We start from the raw sequence: 15,836 nt of genomic DNA on the forward strand, positions 1-15,836 counted from the left end.
AACAAAAGAGGCGGAGATCCACCGATGAGAGTGACCAGAGGAGAAACTGGGAAGACTACAGCCAGAGGGCTGAGACCAAAGGCCAGAAAAACCAACAGAGGGTTCAGCCACAGAACCTGAAGAGTCATCAGATGTCGAGGACACCATCATACACACACTCTATAGTTGTGAAACAAGAAAATCGCAACCATGGAAACACACATGCAGGGTATTTATTGCTCTCCAAATCCTACTCGTTCCTTTTGTGGACGGGGATGTGGAGAATAATAAATGGGTGAAAGCAGTGACATACATAGGTACAGGAGAAGAGGAACACATCTGGCACACGGGTAATGATTTTCCAGAAACCCACCACAGCCTCTCTGTGGGGAACCGAAGCAGCACCAATTGGTAAGAATGATTTTGGATGTAGATTACTTCCTTTTATGCAAAGGAACAATACATGGGTTTGACAAAGAAACAGCAATGATACTATTCTGATGTTGGTCACTAGGGGGAAGGAAGCAGCATGGGAAGGTGGATTCTCCGATAAGACAATAGGTAATAGTTCAGATACAGCTAAGGAGTATCTGACGGGTAGTAGATGTTGTGTTGGCAGGTTTAAAACCCACAATAACTCCCCCTGCTTGTATCTGCAACTCAGAGAATATGGATGTAGGAAACATCACTAATTGCCTGTGTAGCCCTTACCAGGCCTAAAAATGGAAATCAGTAGTTTTGATGTACTGGATGGGCAACAATTGATAACTAGGGTAAATATTTCAAACATTGGCAAGGGCATGGGGACAACTCCAGATCATCTCTGGATCTGTGGGGGTAAAGGCTACATTTCCCTTGGGATGGAAAGGATGTTGATATCTGGGGAAACTGAACTGACAGCAGCAACATTACCTGCCTCTGAGCTGCTGAACAGTTCACTGCAAACTAGTATCAGATCGAATAATAGAGCTAAAAGAGCTGTGGCTCAAAATAATGAGGCTTATGGACATGTGCTGTCTCAGGTAGAGATGGCAGCCATAATAATCTTTCCAGGTGCAGGAGTTGTTGTAATGGGTAAGTGGATTAACAATTTGACATACTCCATACAGGCCCTTACTAATTTGACCCGTACAGGGTTTTACTCAGTTGTCACTAGATGTGCAGAATTTGAAGGCAGTAGTTACCAGACATGAAATGGCTCTTGATTACATATTGGCAGAAGAGGGTGGTGCCTGCAGGGCCCTTGGAATAGACAATGATGATTACTGTGTCATGCTGCTCCCTGACTCCTCTGATAATATGACCAACATCATTAGTAACCTGGCTAAATTAGGAGGTACTCTGGGTAGAGCTGACAACACCATCTTTAACCAAATTGGAAAGTGGTTGAATGGTGCATTTGGAAACGTGATGGGTAAGGTAATGATGTTCCTGTCTGCCATGATTGTTTCGCTCCTGGTGGGATTATTGTGTTTTGCTGTTGCTTTCTGTATAATAAAGTGCTTGGCTAAAAAGACTGTTGAACATTTGCGGATCATGGTCCTGCAAACTCAGAATGTTGATTTGAGTCTCTGTTGTAAATAATTGGAATGACCCTATCTGGAAGATGACTCTGAGGGTGAGGGATATACTTTTGTCTGAGACTCTGGGTGAGTCTCAAAGGGGGGAATGGGGGAGTCTCTAAAGACCCCCACCATCGATTGTGTTATTAATTTGCTTACATGCCATTATACTTATGCTCACTGTATAGCTGACTATTGAGGCCTCGGTCTGTGTTTAGCTCTCTGCCAAAACCCGCAGCTTCTCATCTGTGAGAGAAGTTGAGAAAAGGGACTGAGGTTGATAGCGAGACAGAGAGACAGCGTCGGTTTTTCTCTGAAACAAAGGGCAGATTTGCATGCCACTGAGACAGGTTCTCAGAAACCTTGTGTTAAGAATAACTTGGTCTTTGAGCTGCACATGCAGGGTTTGACATAGGAGATCACACCGTAAGGTGAGTATATAAGATCCTGTCTTTCTTTTGTTCGGGGCAGAACTCAGGAGAGACATCAGTTGTATGTCTGACTGTGTACAGCTGTATTCTAATGAAAATATCTTAATTTTATATATGCACTTTGAGTATTCCTTATTTGTTAAGGAAATAGCAGAGCTCAGAAAAGTTGAACCAACACTTGCTAGCTAAAGCATGTAGAGGTCTGTCATTTTTTATCATAGGTACACTTCAACTGTGAGAGACGGAATCTTAAACAAAAATCCAGAAAATCACACTATGATTTTTAAGTAATTAGTTTGCATTTTATTGCATGACATAAGTATTTGATACATCAGAAAAGCAGAACTTAATATTTGGTACAGAAATCTTTGTTTGCAATTAGAGATCATATGTTTCCTGTAGTTCTTGACCAGGGTTGCACACACTGCAGCAGGTATGTTGGCCCAGTCCTCCATACAGACCTTCTCCAGATCCTTCAGGTTTTGGGGCTGTCGCTGGGCAATACGGACTTTCAGCTCCCTCCAAAGATTTTCTATTGGGTTCAGGTCTGGAGACTGGCTAGGCCACTTCAGGACCTTGAGGTGCTTCTTACGGAGCCACTCTTTAGTTGCCCTGGCTGTGTGTTTCGGGTTGTTGTCATGCTGGAAGACCCAGCCACAACCCATCTTCAATGCTCTTACTGAGGGAAGGAGGTTGTTGGCACAAGATCTCGCGATACGTGGTCCCATACATCCTCCCCTCAATACGGTGCAGTCGTCCTGTCCCCTTTGCAGAAAATAATCCCCAAAGAATGATGTTTCCACCTCCATGCTTTACAGTTGGGATTGTGTTCTTGGGGTTGTGCTCATCCTTCTTCTTCCTCAAAACACAGCGAGTGGAGTTTAGACCAGAAAGCTCTATTTTTGACTTCAGACGGGCCTGGACAAGCACTGGCTTGAGCAGGGGGACCTTGCGTGCGCTGCAGGATTTTAATCCATGACGGCATAGTGTGTTACTAATGGTTTTCTTTGAGACTGTGGTCCCAGCTCTCTTCAGGTCATTGACCAGGTCCTGCCGTGTAGTTCTGGGCTGATCCCTCATGATAATTGATGCCATACGAGGTGAGATCTTGCATGGAGCCCCAGACCGAGGGTGATTGACCGTCATCTTGAACTTCTTTCTGATATTTCTTCTTCCATTTTCTAATAATTGCACCAACAGTTGTTGCCTTCTCACCAAGCTGCTTGCCTATTGTCCTGTAGCCCATCCCAGCCTTGTGCAGGTCTACAATTTTACCCCTGATGTCCTTACACAGCTCTCTGGTCTTGGCCATTGTGGTGAGGTTGGAGTCTGTTTGATTGAGTGTGTGGACAGGTGTCTTTTATACAGGTAACGAGTTCAAACAGGTGCAGTTAATACAAGTAATGAGTGGAGAACAGGAGGGCTTCTTAAAGAAAAACTAACAGGTCTGTGAGAGCTGGAATTCTTACTGGTTGGTAGGTGATCAAAAACTTATGTCAGGCAATAAAATGCTAATTAATTACTTATGATTACTTTTGATTTTCTGGATTTTTGTTTTAGATTTCATCTCTCACAGTTGAAGTGTACCTATGATAAAAACAATTACAGACCTCTACATGCTTTGTAAGTAGGAAACACTTCCGTTTTGCAGGTTATCAAATACTTGTTTTCTCCACTGTATAACGTGATTTGATGTCATTTTATCGTGGCCAATTATCTTGAGCCTTCTTGGATTTCTAATGTAACTCTATGGCAGCACACAAGGGGATTGAATTTTTGAGCTCTACCCATAGAGTATGCGGTGACGTAGTGTCCCCATGTCTAAGGGCCGACATTGGAGACGAGAAGCAAGTACAGGGAGTAAACATTTAATGGAAAACAAACATCAAACAAAACCCAGACAGCATCTGGACAGGGGGAACAAAATTACATGATGACAATAATACTGACACGGGGAGCCAACAAGATCCAGACAGATATATGTAGAGGGGCAATCAACAAACCTGAAGGAGTCCAATGAGTGCAGATGAGCATAATGATGGTGACAGGTGTGTGTAATGAAGGACAGCCTGGCGCCCTGGAGCACCAGAGATAGGGGGCGGGAGCAGGCGTGACACCATAAGTGACAGAATACTGAGCCAATCACGGAGCAACGAGAGAACATTACCAACCCATACGCTCCGTATTCTCTAATGGCTGTCCCACCACCACAGAAAGCACTGAGCTAGGCTGAAACGCCTGCATTTTGGAGGTGCTTTACTCAAGAAAGCAAAAAGAGAGACAGAGTTTTATTAACACAATGATTTTAGATTTATTTTTACATTGTTTGCAAACTCATATGTGACACGTATTAGTGTCACAATACAGGCTCCATATTTATTTTTATATACACCACCGGTCAAAAGTTTTAGTAAAAAAAAAAAACTATTTTCTACATTGTACAATAATAGTGAAGACATCAAAACTTTGAAATAACACACATGGAATCATGTAGTCACATAAAAAGTGTTAAATAAATCTAAATATATTTTATATCTGAGATTCTTCAAATAGCCACCCTTTGCCTTGATGACAGCTTTGCACATTCTTGGCATTCTCTCAACCAGCTTCACCTGGAATGATTTTCCAACAGTCTTGAAGGAGTTCCCACATATGCTGAGCACTTGTTGGCTGCTTTTCCTTCACTCTGCGGTCCGACTCATCCCAAAGCATCTCAATTTGGTTGAGGTCGGGGGATTGTGGAGGCCAGGTCATCTGATGCAACACCCCATCACTCTCCTTCCTGGTAAAATAGCCCTTACACAGCCTGGAGGTCCAGCCTGGAGGTCATTGTCCTGTTGAAAAACAAATGATATTCTCACTAAGCCCAAACCAGATGGGATGGCGTATCACTGCAGAATGCTGTGGTAGCCATGCTGGTTAAGTGTGCCAGACAGTGTCACCAGCAAAGCATCCCCACACCATAACACCTCCTCCTCCATGTTTTATGGTGGGAAATACACATGCAGAGATTATCCGTTCACCTACTCTGTGTCTCACAAAGATACGGCGGTTGGAACCATAAATCTCAAATTTGGACTCCAGACCAAAAGACAAATTTCCACCGGTCTAATGCCCATTGCTCGTGTTTCTTGGACCAAGCAAGTCTCTTCCTCTTATTGGTGTCCTTTAGTAGTAGTTCTTTAAAAAAAACAAAGTACTGCAAAGTTTCCTAAGAGCTAGAAGCAAGGCAGACCTCTCTGTTGGCGCCATTTTCAGCAGTATAAATCAAATCAAAATCAAATCAAATCAAATGTATTTGTCACATACACATGGTTAGCAGATGTTAATGCGAGTGTAGCGAAATGCTTATGCTTCTAGTTCCGACAATGCAGTAATAACCAACAAGTAATCTAGCTAACAATTCCAAAACTACTACCTTATAGACACAAGTGTAAGGGGATAAAGAATATGTACATAAAGATATATGAATGAGTGATGGTACAGAACGGCATAGGCAAGATACAGTAGATGGTATCGAGTACAGTATATACATATGAGATGAGTATGTAAACAAAGTGGCATAGTTAAAGTGGCTAGTGATACATGTATTACATAAAGATGCAGTAGATGATATAGAGTACAGTATATACGTATACATATGAGATGAATAATGTAGGGTATGTAAACATTATATTAGGTAGCATTGTTTAAAGTGGCTAGTGATATATTTTACATCATTTCCCATCAATTCCCATTATTAAAGTGGCTGGAGTTGAGTCAATGTGTTGGCAGCAGCCACTCAATGTTAGTGGTGGCTGTTTAACAAATCAAATCAAATCAAATCAAATTTATTTATATAGCCCTTCGTACATCAGCTGATATCTCAAAGTGCTGTACAGAAACCCAGCCTAAAACCCCAAACAGCAAGCAATGCAGGTGGAGAAGCACACCTGTGTAATTTTTTAACAGTCTGATGGCCTTGAGATAGAAGCTGTTTTTCAGTCCCTCGGTCCCAGCTTTGATGCACCTGTACTGACCTCGCCTTCTGGATGATAGCGGGGTGAACAGGCAGTGGCTCGGGTGGTTGTTGTCCTTGATGATCTTTATGGCCTTCCTGTAACATCGGGTGGTGTAGGTGTCCTGGAGGGCAGGTAGTTTGCCCCCGGTGATGCGTTGTGCAGACCTCACTACCCTCTGGAGAGCCTTACGGTTGTGGGCGGAGCAGTTGTCGTACCAGGCGGTGATACAGCCCGCCAGGATGCTCTCGATTGTGCATCTGTAGAAGTTTGAGTGCTTTTGGTGACAAGCCGAATTTCTTCAGCCTCCTGAGGTTGAAGAGGCGCTGCTGTGCCTTCTTCATGATGCTGTCTATGTGGGTGGACCAATTCAGTTTGTCTGTGATGTGTATGCCGAGGAACTTAAAACTTGCTAACCTCTCCACTACTGTTCCATCGATGTGGATAGGGGGGTGTTCCCTCTGCTGTTTCCTGAAGTCCACAATCATCTCCTTAGTTTTGTTGACGTTGAGTGTGAGGTTATTTTCCTGACACCACACTCCGAGGGCCCTCACCTCCTCCCTGTAGGCCGTCTCGTCGTTGTTGGTAATCAAGCCTACCACTGTTGTGTCGTCCGCAAACTTGATGATTGATTTGGAGGCGTGCGTGGCCACGCAGTCGTGGGTGAACAGGGAGTACAGGAGAGGGCTCAGAACGCACCCTTGTGGGGCCCCAGTGTTGAGGATCAGCGGGGTGGAGATGTTGTTGCCTACCCTCACCACCTGGGGGTGGCCCGTAACACCACTACCTTGTCACAACACAACTGATTGGCTCAAACAATCACAGAATTCCAAGAGTGTGCAAAGCTGTCATCAAGGCAAAGGGTGGCTACTATGAAGAATCTCAAATATAAAATATATTTTGATATGTTTAACACTTTTTGGTTACTACATGATTTCATATGTGTTATTTCATAGTTTTGATGTCTTCACTATTATTCTACAATGCAGAAAATAGTCAAAATAAATAAAACCCTTGAATGAGTAGGGGTGTCCACAAACTTTTGACTGGTACTGTACATTTTATATGATGAAAACAAGCAGAGATTCCTGTTATATTTGGGTCCTGTCTAAATCTTTCTGCAAGCAGTTCAATTGCCAGTGCAAACAGGAGGATGGAGAGGGGGCTTCTCTCTTCTGTTGACATGATGTCTCTTACCAAAGCTAGTGAGTAAAGCCTATGGGGAACCTGTGAGCGTGACAAACCAGCAGCTTCTAAGAGGAAGTCGTAGACCTTGGTTTGAGCATTCAGTATGAATGTGGAAGATTGTGCCAGAGCTGACCCTAGCAGCAGCAACCCACAATCCTCTCATTCTAAAATTATAATTATAATCATAATTTTGTTAAGCATATGATCATTATGACATGGTGACATTATTTTTCTCGCCTACGAATAGCTGGAGTTAATGCTGCTTATTTCATTACCATATCATCGATGACTATTTTTTTATTGGGCAAGTCTCAAAGGGGGCTTACTGCTTTATTGTCTTCTATGTTTTTATGTTATTTGTAGGTACAGACAGTATTTTCTTAGGGTCTGATTTCGACTTAGGAAATGTACACCTTTCCTATGCACACCTTTCCTATGCACTTCTCAGTAGTTTATGTCCAGACGTATTCCCTGTAGACATCGGGCCCAATTCCGACCAAACTTAAGTGAGCCGTAAATGGAACATAATTCCCTTTTTTTGCACTTTACTCTCTATGCTTATTCTGACCTTGAACTTAAAGCCAATTTATGCTTCATACAAAAATGTGGTCGGAGACTCCGTATGTAGGGTCTGATGCAATTGCAGAGCCTGAGCCTCCGGAGGCACGAAGAGGCCAAATTGAGCTCCGTACCGATTCACTGTCCGCCTCTCAGATTTGGTAAAAATGCAGAGGGCTCACATTGACATGATTGGGTGACGGTAGGTAGGGGCGGGAGGTCCCATATAAACACAAAGTCACTTCCTTGACAACTTTCTTCACAACTGATTTGCTCAACAGCTCTCCGTTGCTCCGCAAATCGCAATAGGTATGAATGCCCTGACTTCTGCAGAGGCTGTATCACAGTCATATGGCAGCAAACTGAAGCATATTAACATATCAAACTTTCCCACAGTAAAGTTTATGAAATGCTGTGCCATTATGCAGAATTAAAATTGTACAGACTTTTAAATTGCAGGGATGGGCACTATTGAATGTCATAATTATAGGCTACCCAGACTTTCTAAGCTCTTGGAAATAAGAATCACAAATGTCCTGGCCTACTCCAATTTGGCGATACTTCAGCTATCTACAGTGCCTTCGGAAAGTATTCAGACCCCTTGAATTTTTCCACATTTTGTTACGTTACAGTCTTACTCTAAAATTGATCAAATATATCTTTTTTGCCCTCATCAATCTACACACAATACCCCATAATAATATAGGGGCCCCTCAGGGAAAATAAGCTGGTCGCTTCAGGTGTTGTTTCCCGCAAGATGATCATGACAGGCGCATTCCCCCCGAGGGTGGGGTGCACTGTACGAAGGCAACTCGATTGTGTGTGTAGGTACTGTCTGTACCTACAAATAACATAAAAACATAGAAGACAATAAAGCAGTAAGCCCCCTTTGAGACTTGCCCAATAAAAAAATAGACATCGATGATATGGTAATGAAATAAGCAGCATTAACTCCAGCTATTCGTAGGCGAGAAAAATAACGTCACCATGTCATAATGATCATATGCCCCTCTCCATCCTCCTGTTTGCACTGGCAATTGAACTGCTTGCAGAAAGATTTAGACAGGACCCAAATATAACAGGAATCTCTGCTTGTTTTCATCATATAAAATGTACAGTACCAGTCAAAAGTTTGGACACACCTACTCATTCAAGGGAATAGGGTCCAGTATGCAGCTTGAAGGTTTAGAGGCCATGATTATTTTCACCATTGTGTCAAGAGATATAGTACTAAAACACTTGAGTGTCTCCCTTGATCCTAGGTCCTGACAGAGTTGTGCAGACTCAGGACAACTGAGCTTTGGAGGAATAAGCTGATTTAAAGAGGAGTCCATAATTTGCTTTCTAATGATCATGATCTTTTCCTCAAAGAAGTTCATGAATTCTTTACAGCTGAAGGGAAAGCCATCCTCTCTTGGGGAATGCTGCTTTTTAGTTAGTTTTGCGACAATATCAAAAATAAATTTCGGATTGTTCTTATTTTCCTCAATTAGTTTGAAAAATAGGTTGATCTTGTAGCAGTGAGGGCTCTTCGATACTGCACGGTACTGTCTTTCCAAGCTAGTCGGAAGAATTCCAGTTTGGTGTGGCGCCATTTCCGTTCCAATTTTCTGGAAGCTTGCTTCAGAGCTCGGGTATTTTCTGTATACCAGGGAGCTAGTTTCTTATTACAAATGTTTTTAGTTTTTAGGGGTGCAACTGCATCTAGGGTATTGCGCAAGGATAAATTGAGTTCCTCAGTTAGGTGGTTAACTGATTTTTGTCCTCTGACGTCCTTGGGTAGGCAGAGGGAGCCTGGAAGGGCATCAATGAATCTTTCGGTGGTCTGAGAATTTATAGCACGACTTTTGATGCTCTTGGTTGGGGTCTGAGCAGATTATTTGTTGCGATTGCAAATGTAATAAAATGGTGGTCCGATAGTCTAGGATTATGAGGAAAAATATTAAGATCGGCAACATTTATTCCATGAGACAAAACTAGGTCCAGAGTATGACTGTGGCAGTGAGTAGGTCCGGAGACATGTTGGACAAAACCTACTTAGTTGGTGATGGCTCCGAAAGCATTTTGGAGTGAGTCTGTGGACGTTTCCATGTGAGTATTAAAGTCACCAAAAATGTGAAAATGAACTGCTATGACTACAAGGTCCGATAGGAATTCAGGGAACTCAGTGAGGAACGCTGTATATGCCCCAGGAGGCCGGTAAACAGTAGCTATAAAAAGTGATTGAGTAGGCTGCATAGATTTCACAACTAGAAGCTCAAAAGACGAAAACATTTTTATTTTTTTTGTAAATTGAAATTTGCTATCGTAAATGTTAGCAACACCTCCACCTTTGCGGGATGCGTGGGGGATATGGTCACTAGTGTAACCAGGAGGTGAGGCCTCAATTATCACAGTAAATTCATCGGGCTTAAGCCATGTTTCAGTCAGGCCAATCACATCAAGATTATGATCAGTGATTAGTTCATTGACTATAACTGCCTTGGAAGTGAGGGATCTAACATTAAGTAGTCCTATTTTGAAATGTGAGGTATCACGATCTCTTTCAATAACGGCAGGAATGGAGAAGGTCTTTATTCTAGTGAGATTGCTATAGTCACCGCCATGTTTAGTTTAGCCCAACCTAGGTCGAGGCACGGTCTCAATGGGGATACCTGAGCTGACCACACTGACTGTGCTAGTGGCAGACTCCACTAAGTTGGCAGGCTGGCTAACAGCCTGCTGCCTGGCCTGCACCCTATTTCATTGTGGAGCTAAGGGAGCCCTGTCTATGTTCGTAGATAAGATGAGAGCACCCCTCCAGCTAGGATGAAGTCCGTGACTCCTCAACAGGCCAGGCTTGGTCCTGTTTGTGGGTAAGTCCCAGAAAGAGGGCCAATTATCTACAAATTCTATCTTTTGGGAGGGGCAGAAAACAGTTTTCAACCAGCGATTGAGTTGTGAGACTCTGCTGTAGAGCTCATCACTCCCCCTAACTGGGAGGGGGCCAGAGACAGTTACTCGATGCCAACATATCTTTCTAGCTGATTTCCATGCTGAAGCTATGTTGCGCTTGGTGACCCCTGACTGTTTCATCCTAACATCGTTGGTGCCGACGTGGATAACAATATCCCTATACTCTCTACACTCGCCAATTTTAGCTTTAGCCAGCACCATCTTCAGAGTAGGCTTAGCATCGGTATCCCTGCCCCCTGGTAAACAGTGTATGATCGCTGGATGATTCGTTTTAAGTCAATACTATGGGTAATGGAGTTGCCAATGACTAGGGTTTTGAATTTGTCAGAGCTAATGGTGGGAGCCTTCGGCGTTTCAGACCCCGTAACGGGAGGAGTAGAGACCAGAGAAGGCTCGGCCTCAGACTCCGACTAGCTGCTTAATGGGGAGAAAGTTTCTGTCGGCTGAATGAGCGACACCGGTTGAGCATTCCTACAGCATTTCCCTCCAGAAGCCATGAGAAAGTTGTCCAGCTGTGGGGACCGTGCCATGGGATTTATATTACTATCTGTACTTACTGGTGGCACAGATGCTGTTTCATCCTTTCCTACACTGAAAGTACCCTTGCCTAACGATGGCGTCTGAAGCTGGGCTTGCAGCACAGCTATCCGCGCCGTAAGGCGATCGTTCTCCTGTATATTATGAGTACAGCAACTGCAATTAGAAGGCATCATGTTAATGTTACTACTTAGCTTCGGCTGTTGGAGGTCCTGATGAACCATGTCCAGATAAAGCATCATGTTAATGTTACTACTTAGCTTCGGCTGGTGGAGGTCCTGACGAACCATGTCCAGATAAAGCGTCCAGAGTGAAAAAGTTCAAAGAAAAAAAGATGAGTGAGGGAAAACTAAAAATATAAACGGTAATTAAAATTTTAAAACTGTAAAGTTGTCAGGTAGCAAAGTAAGGTTAAGAATCCAAGCCTCACGCTTATCACTAGTAGAAGGCAGGCTTCCAGCGAGGTGTGGAATTCATTGGCCTTATCAGGCGTGATGGTAGATACTTAGTATGTTGTACCTCGTTTCCCTCCTTCAGGGAACAGTGGTTATAGTCATAACATTACGTTAAGTAGACTGTGGAAAACTTTTCTGTAGCATTACTTTCTTCTTTATTACCTCTATTCTTGTAAAGAATCTTGTAAAGATTCATGATAAACTAGACTAGGCGGCTAGGTACACCTCTCAATATTTTTTTATAAACATGTTTCACTAATAATAAAACAGTGACTGCATCCATGCAGGCATACCAATAGACAACCACAACACAGGACAATAACTAAACAAACAAAAAATACATAACAATTATAACAGCCAAAAATACAGGTTTACGCATATCATCTCTCAAACTAGGAATGAGATGGAAAAAGTTCTGTATTTGGTCATGAGCTGACTGCTCTCCTTATTTGTGATGTTATGAAAGAGATGGCTCTCCTATAGGTGGATATTGTATTGGCTTTAGCTCTGTCGATTCTAGCGGTGGACCTCTCCAGAGTCAAGATATTAGTAGAGCATCCTGGCCATACCATGTTTCAAAATGTTCTTCTTTGCTGCAGTAAGCGCTGCCACATACAGTGCATTTGTATTTTATTCAGTCCCCTTAACTTTTTCCACATTTTGTTGTTACAGCCTTATTCTAAAGTCAATTCAAGTGTTTTTTTCCTCATCAGTCTACACACAATACCCCATAAAGATAAAGCAGAAATAGGTTTTTAGATTGTTTTGCAAATGTATAAAAAAAAACTGAAATATCACATTGACATAAGTATTCAGATCCTTTACTTAAGTATACAGATCCATAAGTATTCAGATCCTCAGTACTTTGTTGAAGCACCTTCGGCAGCGAGTACAGCTTCGAGTCTTCTTGAGTATGACGCTACAAGCTTTGCAGACCTGCTTTTGGGGAGTTTCTCCCATTCTTTTCTGCAGATCCTCTCAAGCTCTGCCAGGTTGGATGGGGAGCGTTGCTGCACAGCTTTATTCAGGTCTCTTCAGAGATGTTCGATCAGGCTCAAGTCTGGACTCTGGCTAGGCCACTCAAGGACATTCAGAGACTCGTCCTGAAACAACTCCTGCATAGTCTTGGCTGTGTGCTTAGGGTTGTTGTCCTGTTGGAAGGTGAACCTTCGCCCCAGTCGGAGGCCCTGAGTGCTCTGGAGCAGGTTTTCATCAAGGAACTCTCTGTACTTTGTGCCGTTCATCTTTCCCTCGATCCTGACTAGTCTCCCAGTCCCTGCCTCTGAAAAACATCCCCACAGCATGCTGTCACCACCATGCTTCACCGTAGGGATATTGCCAGGTTCCTCCAGACGTGAAGCTTGGCATTCAGGCCAAAGAGTTCAACTTGATTTCATCAGACCAGAGAATCTTGAGTCCTTTAGGTGCCTTTTGGCAAACTACAAGTGGGCTGTCATGTGCCCTTTACTGAGTGGCTTCCATCTGGCCACTCTACCATAAAGGCCTGCTTAATAGAGTGCTGCAGAGATGGTTGTCCTTCTGGAAAGTTCTCCCATCTCCACAGAGGAACTCTGGAGCTCTGTCAGAGTGACCATCGGGTTCTTGGTCACCTCTCTGACGAAGGCCCTTCTTCCCCGATTGCTCCGTTTTGCCGGGTGGCCAGCTCTAGGAAGAGTCTTGGTGGTTCCAATCTTCCTCCATTCAAGAATGATGGAGGCCGCTGTGTTCTTGGGAACCTTTAATGCTGCAGAATTGTTTTTGGTACCCTTCCCCAGATCTTTAAGGGGTCCCGAGTGGCACAGTGGTCTTAGGAACTGTTTCTCTGTGCTAGAGGTGTCGCTACAGACCCTGGTTCGATTCCAGGCTGCATCACAACCGGCCTGGAATTGGGAGTCCCATAGGGCGGTGCACAATTGGCCCAGCGTTGCACGGGTTAGTATTTGGCCGGGGTAGGCAGTCATTGTAAATAAGAATTTGTTCTTAACTGACTTGCCTAGTTAAATAAAGGTTAAACAAATAAAAAATAAAGATCTGTTCATCGACGCAGTCCTGTCTCGAAGCTCTACGAACAATTATTTCGACCTCATGGCTTGATATTTGCCCTGACATGCACTGTCAACTGTCAGACCTTATATAGACAACTTTGTGCTTTTCCAAATAATGTCAAATCAATTGAATTTACCACAGGTGGACTCCAATCAAGTTGTAGAAACATCTCAAGGATGATGAATCGAAACAGGATGCACCTGAGCTTAATTTCGAGTCTCATAGCAAAGAGTCTGAATACTTATGAAATAAGGTATTTCTGTTTTTTTATTTTATTAATTTGCAAAATTGTCTAAAACCTGTTTTCGCTTTTTCATTGTGGGGTATTGTGTGTAGATTGATGAGGACATTTTGTTTTATTTAATAATTTTTCGAATAAGGCTGTAATGACATAAATGTTGGAAAAAGTCAAGGAATCTGAATACTTTCCAAATGCACTGTAATATAGTGACAACAATGTAGGTTGTGTAGCGGTTAACAGTTATGATATGAAGGTTTGGCTTGGAAAAGTTATTTCACCTAGTCACAGGCAGCTGATGTGTTGTGCACTGAAGTCCACAAGTGAAGGAAAAAGGTGAGAGAGGAGGACAAGCCATAGATGTGAGAAGGAATTACAACAAGCAAAGTGATCATGCTGTTTGTTTGTGGCTGCTATGAAAGTGAACTGTGTTTGCGTGTGATCAGGGGTGTATTCATTCCGCTGATTCTGTTGAAAAACATTTCTTAAGCAGAAGCAAACGGAACAAAACGAAACAGCGATAAACATACCTGAATTTGTCCAGTAGAAACTCTAGTTTGCAACCATTAAACTAATGAATACACCCTGGATAAGCTAGATGCAGGCAAGAGTGTGCAAAGCGGTATTGCATTTGCCACTGTCTGTCACCTTGATTACAGGACCGTGTGGTGGTAACAATATCGTCATCCAGTGGCCTCAACATCTTTGGTTAGTAGTATTACAGACACACACACCAGCACACAGTCACAACCACCCACCCCCAGTCCGTTTCTATTGTCTCATCTCTGCAGATCTTCCATGTCACCTGGCTATCTTTATCACTGTGATGCTGGTCAGGAAACGGGTGTGGACCATAGTCTGAGAGGTTCTACACCTTTTATCTCTATCATTCTTTCTTTCTTTCATCTGTCACTATATGCTAGGAGAAATGACAAAAAAGCTATTAATGACATTATGGACTAGTCATTAATGGGGCGAAGATTGTCCACTCCTTGTTTAAGTATGTCCAGTCTTAAGAATTTTACATCATGTTTAACTGGCAGTATTCTTCGATCATTATTTTGATATTTTTCATATTCCTCTCTCTTCACCCCTTTCCCACTTTGTTCTCCCCTCTCCTCCATCTCTTGTCCTCCAGGGGGAGTAGTTGTGTTCTGACTGATGACAAGGGCCTTGTAAAGACCATCCAGACCATCTCCTTCCTCAACCTGTCCAACCTCACCTCCTGGCAGAGGGAGACCCACTTCCCTCACTCCAAAAGCAGCGAACTAACAATCATGAATCTAGAAAATCTGATTTTATTTCAATTTGGGAATTAATTATCAAGACATAATTCATAAATGACATGTGTTGAAAAAATAAAATACTTGTATTGTTTTATTGTTAAGTCTAAGTATTAGTTTATTTGCCAGTGTTGTTTATATGTGTAACAAGTTACCAAAAGTGTCAACAATTTAACCTGACCTTATGGTGAGAGTGATTATTATTTACATTCTCTAATTCAAGTTCTCTCTGTACACATACAATGTCTTAAATAATGAAGTAGAGATCCACGGAAGGGTGATCCAAAGGGGAATGTTAGTTGGTTGTATCTACATGGTGAAAAACATATCCACATTTATAAATGTGGTTTTGTATTCACACACATCTACTCCCTGCTTTTAAGCAAGAAGGTTGAGCTCATTTCATCCTCCATGGTCTTAACTTAAATGGATGAAATTTTGACCAGTTCAAAGCCAGGCTGATATTCTCCCCCAAAAGAGTCTATCAACAGGATCGTATTTCCCCTTCAGGTTAGAATGTTGTTTAAAACATCATGGAGTAAAACTATGGGTTAACTGAGACCTATTCTTTGTTCATTGCATCAGGTATGAAGGTAAGACCCAGAT

Source organism: Oncorhynchus kisutch, linkage group LG30 (genome assembly GCF_002021735.2).
Source record: "Oncorhynchus kisutch isolate 150728-3 linkage group LG30, Okis_V2, whole genome shotgun sequence".
NCBI classification, from domain to species: domain Eukaryota; kingdom Metazoa; phylum Chordata; class Actinopteri; order Salmoniformes; family Salmonidae; genus Oncorhynchus; species Oncorhynchus kisutch.